Source organism: Leptonychotes weddellii, chromosome 1, assembly GCF_054177405.1.
Source record: "Leptonychotes weddellii isolate Sample4059 chromosome 1, ASM5417740v2, whole genome shotgun sequence".
Classification (NCBI taxonomy): Eukaryota; Metazoa; Chordata; class Mammalia; order Carnivora; family Phocidae; genus Leptonychotes; species Leptonychotes weddellii.
Window position 1 is genome coordinate 51492253 of NC_138369.1, and position 9600 is coordinate 51501852.

The window sequence follows — 9600 nt, forward strand, 5'->3', positions numbered from 1 at the left end:
CAGCTCAGGGCACTGGCAACATTACCTGTGTGGACCTCTTAGGAAACATATCCTGGTGTGGGTGAGGAGGACAGAGGACAGACTTGGACGTCTTGCTCCTGTGCATGTGGTTGGCAGCCTGACCATGGTGGTCACCCAGCTGAATCTGGAGTTTCGCTTCCAGGGCAAGAAGCTGCGAGGCTTCAGCTGTGAGCTTACCCAGTCCCCCCACGGGGTCTTCCCTGAGACTGTCTTCACTATCATTTGCCAGATCATGGTGCCCATTCTATTCTCAGGCTTGGGCATGTTGACGGCCGGCCTGGTGATGAACATCATCCAAGTGCGTACTGGGCATATGATAACCAGCATGGGGCCCTGGGTGGAGGGAGTGGGGAGCCAGGCTCCCTGGGGATCACAGATAGACAGATTGGGAGAGCCCTGAGCCTGGCCTGATGCCCAGGAGTCCCGGGCTCAGTGGTGCCAGCCGGAGGTCCCTCCAGAGGCCTCAGGTCTGAGATCCATAGAAGCTTCTGATGACCCTCTCCAAGGTCAGCCCACATGAACCATGTTAGCCTGGGGAGCTCAAACCATTTTCCTTCCAGGGAATGCAGGTTCATCAGGCAGGGCCTGGAGGGGTTCAGACTCTTTGCCTATTTGCTCACTATGTGAGGGAATTCATTAGCCTCCCCTGCATCAGCTTCCCCACCTACAGACAGGGTTAACGAATGCACCTACCTCACAGGGTTGTGAGGATGGGCGCCCGAGTATGCCTCATGCTGTGGCCCTGAGGGTGATGGGCACTGTTCCCTCCAGTCCCCAGAATCTCTGTCCAGAGCCCGGGCTGGGGTCCAGGCGGCGCGGGATGCGGTGATCTCTTTTAGGTGGAGGCATTTGTAGGGAGGCCCTTGAGCGAGAGCACACACTCTAGCATTCGCTTCTCCTGGTCTGTTTATGCTCAGGTAATGCTGTTTGAATCATTGAGGGTTTGCTTTGTCTGCCTAAACATTTTTATAGAATTAGTCTGTGATTCTAGACAATATACGTAAGTGAAGAAGAGAGGGTGCCCATAATCTTGGTCAATGTTGTGGTGTGTATCTGTCAAGAACGTATGGGATCGGGGCGCCTGGGTGGCTCAGTTGGTTAAGCGACTGCCTTCGGCTCAGGTCATGATCCTGGAGTCCCGGGATCGAGTCCCGCATCGGGCTCCCTGCTCAGTGGGAAGCCTGCTTCTCCCTCTGACCCTCCCCCCTCTCATGTGCTCTCTCTCTCTCATTCTCTCTGTCTCAAATAAATAAATAAAATCTTAAAAAAAAAAAAAGTATGGGATCATACTATATGATATGCTTTTTAGTCAGTGAAATTAAATTTAAATTTAGTTTTGCAGCCCATGGGGACATCCCAGCTAGTGTGTGCCTTCCTCAGTTGGACCCCACATCTCCTTCCTGATGGCTGCTCAGCCTTCCTGTGTACCTGTCTCTGAGTTGGAGAGGGGTGATCAGCACCCACCCTGTCCCCCAGTCTCTGGATGAGGCTTATGATGCCTCCTACTTAGCCTCTGCTTGCACGGCTCAGTGGATGGCACACTCACTGCTCCTGGGGCTAGAGCAGCCCGTTGTGTACTGGCCAGGACTGTTAGAAAGCATTCATTTGTGGGGCTGGCAACCTATATACCCATCTCTCCCACCTCAGAGCTTCACCCCTTGGGCTTTTGTAGTAGTCTCTCACCCCTTCCCTAAGACCCTCCTGCGGATACTGGGGACAGACACTCTGCCCTGGGTCTCTCCTTTTTGACCTTCCCTGACCTCCTCACAGAGCATGAGTTTGAACCCCTCCACTACATTGCATGTCCCTTAGTTGCTGCAGCCTGGGAGAATGTTGATCAGTCAGCTGGGGGATCTTGGCAGAGTCCAGAAGATTCGGTGGTATGTGGGGGGGAAGACGGGCTAGGGATTGTACCTGACCATTAGCAGTGATGGTGCAGAAGGCCAGTCCAGGAGGACTGTCTACTGGAGGGCAGAACACCTTTCTGGACCTCTGTGTTAAGGTGCCATCTGGGAGGCTAGCATGCAGCAAAAGGGGTGTCTTGGAAGGCAGGCCCAGAGCATACCGGGGGAAGGCTGTCTGCAAATCCAGGCCTTGAGCCATCCAGCTTTGGGAGGCCCGGCAGCTGGGAGAAACAGAAAAAACCCTGGAAGATACAACTCATTCCTTCTTCCCATTTGCAAACGTGCAGGGCCTCCCGGCTATGGTGAATTTCAAGGGCACTCAGGTTTGCATGGCTCCTGCGCGTGCACCACCACCTCCCTACTCACCACTGCTCAGCGGTGCAGGAGGCAGCCTTGCCAGCACCATTCCACAGGGTAGTCCCACAACACAGGAGGGTGACCTGGCTCCATCTGTTCCCAGGCTGCCTCATGCTGGGGCCTCGGGTCTTATGAGCCTGCAGCAAGGATGACCACCTGGCAGGTGTGCCTCGTGGCTGTGCCTGGCACAGTGGGCTGGCCCCAAGAGCACTGGTCAGGTCCTGGCTTTACCTCCTCTAGATTTGGGGCCAGGGGTCTGTTCTCTGTTTATGGGGTCTGGGTTCAGTCTATCGTTGGGCCCAGGGATTGAGGCCCAGTAAGTGGTCAGAGTATCAGTTCGTTGTTTTTGTTTTTGTTTTTCTTCAAAGAATTATCTTTCAGTTACACAAGGAAGGAAGGTATAAATGTTTCTCTTTTTTTATAAAGTAAGTATCGCAGTTGAGGTTAAGCCCTCAATCTCAGTTTATTCGTGGAGGAAGCCTCTATTATCAGGTCACGTGTGTCCTTCAGACCTTATCAGGGTGCACCCAGAGGCAATGACAGGGGTTTTAATTGTGTATGTGGTCTTTCTGCACTGAATCAGACATGAATTAGGATGTAGCCGTGCTCAGAGTAAGTGAGATGAATTCATTCATTCATCTGATTCCTCATTTATTCGCTCAGCATATTGTGTTGAAGTCTGTACCAGCTGCTCTGGGGCTCTGGGGGTGCAGCGGTGAGCAGAAGCAGGCCTATCCCTGCCTTCCTGGCATTTGTAGCCTAGTGGACGAGGCAGGCACTCATCTGATCATCCCACAAACAAGTATCAGGGAGTAGAGGCAGTGAGCAGACGTTTGCCTGTGAAGAAAGAAGGAACAATTCTTTCTTCCTAGAGGGATCAAAGAATCTGTAGTTAGCAGGACAGTTGGAGTTGGACCTTAAAGGATAATATATAATAGCTTCTAGGATGATGTGAGAGATAGCAAACATTCCAAGCAAAGGGATCAGTGTGTGCAGAGATACAGATGAATGACATTTGCAAGGAGTGAGGAATGGCACGTGGCCACGGTCATGGGGGCAGGGTGCTGGACAGGCAGTGAGGGGATCTGTCTGCTCTGCTCAAGTTGTATGCTGAGTACAGAGGAGTTGTTTGGGTGTTGGTGAGCCCTCTGTGGCAGGGGATGCTGGGGGGGGGTGTTATTTTTACTCTTGAGTCAGTGGGTACTCGGATTTGTGTGTCAGCTGAAAAGAAAGTGCTCGGGAGCAGGCCAGCTTGCTGGGGAGGTGGGAGGAGGCTTGGGGTAGACAATGCCAGCCTTAGGGGAGGCCAGAGCCCAGGGAGGAGGGCCCTGTCATGAACTGGATAGCAGACTGACCTCTCTGGATGGGATGTGGTGCACTGATAGGACAGCTGCACAGGGAACTGGGGCTGGATGCTTCTGGAAGACCAGGAACTGCAGGAGGCTGCTGACGGTGGGAGTACCTCCTTGCCTGGTGACACAGTTTTTTTCTGAACTTTCAGGGGAGGGCAGACTCCTAACTCCATCAGAGCTGGGAATGGATTCTGAATGCCCCAGCTTTGCAGATAAGGTAAAAGGAGAAAGGAAGCCATCAGCCATGGGTGCTCTTTTTCCATCGAAGAACCTGAAGGAGGCCCGACCCCTTTCACTTCAGGCCCTGTAAGATGTTTTGTTGAGATGCTTTAGACGACTCTTCTGGGCCCCTACAGTAAGTGGGTTCATACATCTTCAGTTTCAGGGAACAGGGACCAGACGCCAGGCCTCCTGTCTCCTAGCTGACAAAGTAGGAGGATGTTTTAGGTCTAGAATTCTAAAACCAAGAGGAGCCTTTAGTGTAGGGATCACATGTATCTATAGGGGCCAGAGAGGTAAATTAAGTCAGTAGGACCAGATGGGAGATTGAAAATTGATGGAGGGGGGCACAGGCAATCTAATTGCATATAAACAGGTAGAAATCATTTTCACTTCACAAACAAGTTTTTTCTCTTCCAGTTTTCTTAATGTATGTGCCCCTTTCATTCTTTTTTATTTTATCTTATCTTTATTTGAGATAGAGTGAGAGCGAGTGAGAGAGAAGAGGGAGAGAGAGAGCACGAGGTGGGGAGGGGCAGAGGGAGAAGCAGGCTCCCCGCTGAGCAGGGAGCCCGACTCAGGGCTTGATCCCAGGACCCCGGGATCATGACGTGAGCCGAAGGCAGATGCTTAACCGACTGAGCCACCCAGGGGCCCTTTTTTTTTTATTTTTAATTTTTTACATTTAATAGAGACCTGGATAGAGACATATTCTGTCTGTTTTGACAAATCCAGAGTCCGCACATGATGCTGTGGGGCCACTTGGCCGTGGTGTCTTGGGGCCACCTGGGAATCACTGTCCCTGGTAGAGCAGGGCCACTCCTCAGTCCCAGCTGGTCTTGGCGGCGCTCCCATTCATGAGGAATCTCCCAGCTTTGAAATCGGTGACTCGTTCCTGTTGCTACAAACACATGGGCCACACTGGACACAGCGTGTTTGCAGACTGGACCCAGCCAGTTGGCCTCGGACCCCAGCTTGCCCCCCAGTTTTCCCAGCTGCTGAAGGCCAGAGAAAGAAAGGAACTCTCCTGAGGCCACTCGTGCTGTTCACTGAATAGTATTCAGAAAATTTCATGGCTTCCTTATTCTATGTTTAATTTAAAGCCATTTAAGAAACTACTTAGTCTTACTCATGAGAAGTAACTTGCCACAACTTCTTTCAAGAAATTGTGAAGATGTGCCAATATGTGTATTTGAATTGATCTCCTTATTCTTTCCCCACCAGCATTGGCCCGTGTTTGTAGAGGTTAAAGACCTATTGACATTGGTGCCATCCCTGGTGGGCCTGAAGGGGAACCTGGAAATGACGCTGGCGTCACGACTCTCCACAGCTGTAAGTAGATATCTGAGTGTCTGGGCCAGCTGCCCCCCAGGGATGGACCCATGGGCACCTCCCAAGCTCCCCTCGTAGCTTGTTAGCCGGTGGGTTGGACTCTGGAAAAATGAGTGTCATGAGGTTCTGTTCTATCACGATGCTCCACCTGGTCACTCCTCCCAGTCTGCCATCCTGTTTTTCCATGGCCCAACTGGACTGCTGGCAAGGGCCGGGCCCAGCTCTGTGTGCCCTCAGTTTCTCCTCTAACCCAGTGTCAGGTGCTGCTCTGTGTCCCCGAGCCTGGCTCCACACAATCACATATAAATTGTAATGAGCAATGCAGACTTCCTGGAGAGTTTGGGAGAGGAAACAGAGGACTTGAATCACCATGGCACCCACCTCTGTTGGAGGACTCTGTTCTCTAGAATGGCTCCTTGAATGCTCTGTCAGCAGAGCAGCTTCTCAGGGTTCTATAGCTCACACTGTCCTCGCCTTGTTACTTGTGGCACCCCTCCCAGCTCTCCTGGGAGCTGAAATTCTCTGTCTTTTATGCATAGTGGTCTCTCCCCTTTGTGAACCAGTGTGTGAACCAGGCCTGTGGCAAGAGGAGGTATGGTACAGGCAAGAGACTGAAAGAAGAGCAGTGTAGCTGGCATAGTGCTGCCTGGAGAGGTGGGTGAAGGGCAGTCAGCCTGACAGTGGCCCTGAAGAGCCACATCCTAATCAGTCAGGCCTGTGCATGGTTCCCTATGTGGACAGGGTCTTTGCAGGTGTGGTTAAGTGAAGGACCTGGGAGATTATCCTGGATTATCCAGGTGGGCCCCAGTGTCATCACAAAGGACAGGGAAGTTTCAGAAGAAAAGGCCATGTGAGGGAAGCCAAGGCAGAGAAGATGCTATGCCATGGATTTGAAGATGGAGGAAGAGCCAGGAAAGGTAGCTCTACCTGCTGGAAAAGGTGAAGAAACAGATTCCTCCCTAGAGCTTCCAGAAGGAGTAAGGCCCTGTTGACACCTTGATTTTTCCCCAGAAGACTCATTTCAGACTTGGCCTTCAGAACTGTAGGAGAATGCATTTCTGTTGTTATAAGCCATGAAATTTGTGATAATTTGTTACAACAGTAATAGGGAATTAACAGGTAGGACTGGATCATTTACAGACCCATAAGGACATTGAAATGTTTTATTTTTTTATTTTTATTTTTTTAAGATTTTATTTATTTGAGAGAGAGAGAATGAAAGAGCACATGAGAGGGGGGAGGGTCAGAGGGAGAAGCAGATTCCCCGCTGAGCAGGGAGCCTGATGTGGGACTCAATCCCAGGACTCCAGGATCATGACCTGAGCCGAAGGCAGTCGCTTAACCGAGCCACCCAGGCACCCCACTGAAATGTTTTAAGCAGCAGATAACATGATACAGACACGCACAGGAATGATTACATTGGTCAGTGTTTGAGAGGGAAAAAAATGTTGCTTGCAGCCTCTGCTGTGGTGTCATTTCAGGTGTTAGCATTTTTATTTCATAATGTTTAACTACATGTTAAACATTCTCTGCAATGATCAAATCTTCGTTGTAATTTGTTTTAAATACATAAAACATAGAGGGAAAACACACTAGTAGTATAATTCATTACAGCCATCTGTCCAAGGAGAATACCATCATTATCATCACAGTAGAACCTTTGAAGACACTCAGCACCCATTCTGTATTTTTGTTTAAATCACTGTATTAGGGAGGGGCGCCTGGGTGGCTCAGATGGTTGAGCGTCTGCCTTCGGCTCAGGTCATGATCCCAGGGTCCTGGGATCGAGTCCCACATCGGGCTCCCGGCTCAGCGGGAAGCCTGTTCTCCCTCTCCCACTCTCCCTGCTTGTGTTCCTGCTCTCGCTGTCTCTGTCTCTGTCAAATAAATAAATAAAATCTTTAAAAAAAAAAAAATCACTGTATTAGGGTATAAGTTAATAAAATAAAAACTCACAAATTTTAAGCATATAGGTCAGTGACTTTTGACAGATCTGTGTCCCCGTGTAACTACCACCCCAGTTGAGATCTAAAACATTTCCATCTCCCCAGAAGATGTCTCCTCGTGCACTCAGCCCAGCCTCTCCCACCACTCTATCCTGGCAACCCTGATCCAGCTCCAGTCTCTATAGATAAGTTTTGTTTTCAACACACATTCATGATTTTTAAAAATACTCATAGTGCAACTTGAAATAGAATAATTTTTCTGTATTGTATTTATTTGTTTTATTTACATTGTTTTATTTTAGCTATATTGTTCTGGTTGTTTTAGATATTGTAATAAACCAAGAAAAGGAAGTAAGAGACTTGCATATTGGGAAGGAGGAGAAAAACTCATTATTTGCTATCGATATATTTGCCATCTTGGAAAAATCTAAGCAAATCAGCTAGAAAACTGTGAAACTAATAAGCTCAATAAAGTGACCTGGTTTCAAAATTCTAGATGAAATTAAAAAAATATATGTATTGACATACATAAATGTGTATCTATGTACTTGTGTACACACTAGAAATAATCATTTACAAAATACATTCAGAAAAGAGGTATCTTTTAAAACATAAAGTAATTTTAAAACATCTTCAGACTGAAGCCATTGTTTAGGACCTATACAAATAAAACAACAATACTTTACAAAGGGAAATATAAATTTGGAGAGAGATATGAAGTTCCAGAATGGGGAAAGTCAATGTTGTAAAGTTACCAATTTTCCCTGTCTTAGTTTATAAAGTTAATGCAGTTAGTATCAGTGTGCCAAAGGAGTTAGGGGAACAGTTGACAATATTATTTTATTTTATTTTTTATTTATTTTTTTAATTTAATTTAATTTTATTATGTTATATTAGTCACCATACAGTACATCATTAGTTTTTGATGTAGTGTTCCATGATTCTTTGTTTTCGTGTAGCACCCAGTGCTCCATGCAATACGTGCCCTCCTTAATACCTATCACGAGGCTAACCCATCCCCCCACCCCCTCCCCTCTAAAACCCTCAGTTTGTTTCTCAGAATCCATAGTCTCTCATGGTTCATCCACCCCCTCCGATTCCCCCCTTCATTTTTCCCTTCCTTCTCCTAATGTCCTCCATGCTATTCCTTATGTTCCACAAATAAGTGAAACCATATGATAATTGACTTTCTCTGCTTGACTTATTTCACTTAGCATAATCTCCTCCAGTCCATCCATGTTGATGTAAAAGTTGGGTATTCATCCTTTCTGATGGCTGAGTAATATTCCATTGTATATATGAACCACATCTTCTTTATCCATTCATCTGTTGAAGGGCATCTTGGCTCTTTCCACAGTTTGGCTATTGCGGACATTACTTCTGTGAACATTGGGGTACATATGGCCCTTCTTTTCACTACATCTTTTCACTATATCGTCTTTGGGTTAAATACCCAGTAGTGCAATTGCTGAGTCATAGGGTAGCTCTATTTTTAACTTTTTGAGGAACCTCCACACTGTTTTCCAAAGTGGCTGTACCAACTTGCATTCCCACCAACAGTGTAAGAGGGTTCCCCTTTCTCCATAACCTCTCCAACATTTGTTGTTTCTTGCCTTGTCCATTTTTGCCATTCTAACTGGTGTAAGGTGGTATCTCAGTGTGGTTTTGATTTGGATTTCCCTGATGGCTAATGATGATGAACATTTTTTCATGTGTCTGTTAGCCATTTGTATATCTTCTATGGAGAAGTGTCTATTCATGTCTTCTGCCCATTTCTTGACTGGATTTTTTTGGGTGTTGAGTTTGAGAAGTTCTTTATACATCGTGGATATCAGTCCTTTGTCTGTGGTGTTTGCAAATATCTTCTCCCATTCTGTGGGTTGCCTTTTTGTTTTGTTGACTGTTTTCTTTGCTATGCTTCTTGATGAAGTCCCAAAAGTTCATTTTTGCTTTTGTTTCACTTGCCTTTGGAGATGTATCTTGAAAGAAGTTGCTGTGGCCGATGTCAAAGAGGTTACTGCCTGTGTTCTCCTCTAGGACTTTGATGGATTCCTGTCTCACATTGAGGTCTTTCATCCATTTTATCTTTCTGTATGGTATTAAAGAATGGTCAAGTTTCCTTCTTCTGTATATAACTATCCAATTTTCCCAGCACCATTTGTTGAAGAGACTGTCTTTTTTCCAATGCATATTTTTTCTTGCTTTGTCAAAGATTATTTGACCATAGAGTTGAGGGTCCATATCTGGGCTCTCTATTCTGTTCCATTGATCTGTATGTCTGTTTTTGTGCCAGTACCATGCTGTCATGGTGATCATGGCTTTGTAATATAGTTTGAAATGAGGGAGCATGATGTCCCCAGCTTTGTTTTTCTTTTTCAGCATCTCCTTGGTGATTTGGGGTCTTTCTGATTCCATGCAAATTTTAGGATTGTTTATTCCAGCACTTTGAAAAATATCATTGGAATTTTG